Below are 2,921 nucleotides of genomic sequence, written 5' to 3'. Positions count from 1 at the left end.
GTAATTGCAAGTTGTTTGGATGCTAGATTAAGTTCATACCATCCGTATGATGTCCTAAATCTCATTCAACGATAAATGAACCCAAGGAGGAAAATAATGTAACACCTTGGATTCAAACAACATTCTCTAAGATCAGGTGCAAGTTCTAACGAAGCCACCCACGGCCCATGGACTAGCACGCAGACTATAGGTCAGCACCATGGTTGGCCAGCCCAAGATTGAAAAATATCAAGTTTCATTACTTTTTCAATAGTTCACTAAGACGGTCATTTGTTCAATGTAGGATTCATAGGTAGGTTTAGCAGGCCAGTCCTACAATTCGAGAGATGTTTATATCAAAAGTAGAGACCTACAGTCGAGATCCATGGCCCGTCAACCGAATAAAAATTTTAATTGGTTCCCACTAATCAAGTTCCAAAAATCATGGTCTTTGACCCTAAATGATGGTCAACTAGTACGGTTCGTGGTTCAACAAACTAAGCGTAGGTCATTCCATCTATGTGTATTGACAATTATTTACTTAGGGGCTTTTGGATCATTTCCTAATTATTCTAGCCTAATACTGCGACTTTTTACCCTCCATATAATTCCTTGTATAATTATGTTTTACCCCCAATTTCCCCAATTGAAATCATTCCCTCAAATTCCTAAAAGAAGAACATGTCTTCCTCTCAAAAATATTTCTCTCTTTGAAAAGCTTGGATAAGGAATCAACCTAGGGTTTCGATTCATGCATTTATCCCTCCATTGAAGGAAATATTTTTTCAGATGAGGTATGATAGTTTTCATCTATCGATTTTCTTCCCTAGAGTTCCTAAATTTCTCAATTTATAAAGTTAACAATCCCTAATTCAGTTTGGGTTTTCTTCCATGTTATAGTTCCTTTCAACATTGAATTGTTTTTTTTATGATATATTTTGCATGAAATGAAATTATTCCATGTTTTTAAGACTAATCCCCATGAACCCATGCGTCCCTCATTTTTTTCAAGCCATGACGATATAGTGTGGGGTTTGAACTATGAAAGAAGAATTATAGAATTATGCATGTTCTTATGAAATTGATAAATTATGATGTAAGTCATTGTGAGAGTAAATTATATATGATGTTTTTAGGTTATGTTGTGAAAGGATTTATCATTTTTGCATAAAATCATGAATAGTAAAGGTTTTCTCTTATAAAGGATTCTATGGTTGGAAGGTATTCAAACCTAAAATGAATCAAAGTTAAAGAATTATTCTAATGAAATGTGGTTCGGATTGGTAGTATTAATTGTTCCTTTACATATATAATATATGACATAGCTTGGATTGGCAATATGGTGTGCCCCACCATGGATAATAAATGCATGTTAAGAAAATAAAAATTTTGTGGGTTTTACACTTAGCACCAACAGGATATTGAGATAGAAGCTCACCCATTAGTAGAGGATGGGTTTCTAGTGGCGATGGAAGCTCATCCATTAGTAGAGGATGGGTTTCTATTGGTGATGTCTTTATCACATACCTATGTTCCCCTATAGGATGATTGTCTTAAATAGACATTAGGTAGTTAACCCACAATAGCTAAGAGTTTATGGTCTTACCTTGGGAAGTAGGACATCCTTTTTTGTTGTGGGGAAGACACCCGATTCTTGTGATAGCTCACGTGGTCTTTTATGTCTTTTTGAAGGTATGTTTCTTACATTAAGGAAGTAAGGTTACTTATAGAAGTATTTCTTAAAGGTGTGAAGGATATTATCTTGATTAACCATGTTTACACCCTTTTTTGTGTGGGGAGAACACCGGATTCATGTTGATAGCTCACTTGGTCTTATATGTCGGTCAAAGGTGAATTTCTCAGATTAAGGAACTAGGTTTACTTCATAAGTATCTCATACGAGTTTGAAGGATAATAACTTTCATCGACCATGTTTTATGACTTATACTTTCTAGCTCTTTTACTCATGTTTTAGCCTTGTCATATCATGTCATGAAAAGTTCTTTTAAGCATGATTTATTATATTTTATTCATGGTTATAATACTTAGTGAACTTTTTAATTAACACATAATCTTTCCTACATTTCTTATAAAAATGTATGATCCAACACTCCAGATTATCACTTTTGTGGCTAGCAATCAAGTAGTAAAAGCTTCATGATTGGTGATTCCGCATGTTCCGAGGACCAAGACTTTTCTTTATTATGTTTTTTCATTTGAGTTTTGAACCCGACATACGGGTTATGTACCGATTACTTGTCATGTAATAAATGAGTTTGAGATATTATAAAATCCATTTTTGAATTTGTCTTTGCAAACTCTTGATTTCCATTACTCTTGTATGATTTATTGTAATACACCATGTTACGCCTAGGGTCTACCATTGAGTTGTGATAACACAGGTACTTAAAATATGTACAAGGTTATTTTTTGTTGATCTTGTTACTTGTCTCTCTCTTAAAATTAAGGATAAAGTTGTATTCACATATAATAAGAGAGGTATATTACGCTGGAAAACATAATGAGAGATGTATTTTTTCACAAATAGTAAAATGAAGGTATATGTTCACTATATATATATTAGCATATGAATAAATTAGGCCTTTTCCCATTTTGAAAATTAAGGAACACTAAAATATATGGCAAAAGTAAAATATATTTTAAAAATTAAGGAGTCCTTGAGTATAGCCACGAATAAATACAAATCATTTTACTAATACATAGGTATATTTGAAATTTCCATTAAATAAATTTTAAGCCAACATATATTGTGATTTAACCAATTTGCTTTTTCTAGAGTGTGGAGGGTATAGGGCATATTACTCATTCAACTGTATAATATTGTGGAGTTGTAAATGCAATGTCTCCGATCTCGAAATTCCCCCTCTCTATTATTTACACCACAGGCGATTCAACTCTAGTGAACTGAATTTGCATTTTTT

The 2,921-nt window shown here is 33.1% G+C and overlaps 1 long non-coding RNA gene across 1 annotated transcript; it reads left to right on the top strand.

The window, feature by feature from the left end:
* The first annotated feature begins 497 nt into the window (after positions 1-497).
* LOC109119162 (uncharacterized) lies at positions 498-2,283 on the top strand. The gene is made up of 2 exons (XR_002026374.3): positions 498-773; positions 2,096-2,283. It is a non-coding gene; the product is annotated as an uncharacterized lncRNA (long non-coding RNA).
* The last annotated feature ends 638 nt before the right edge of the window (positions 2,284-2,921 follow it).

This window comes from Solanum lycopersicum, chromosome 12, assembly GCF_036512215.1.
Source record: "Solanum lycopersicum chromosome 12, SLM_r2.1".
Lineage (NCBI taxonomy): Eukaryota > Viridiplantae > Streptophyta > Magnoliopsida > Solanales > Solanaceae > Solanum > Solanum lycopersicum.
This window is presented reverse-complemented; position numbering and strand designations above follow the sequence as displayed.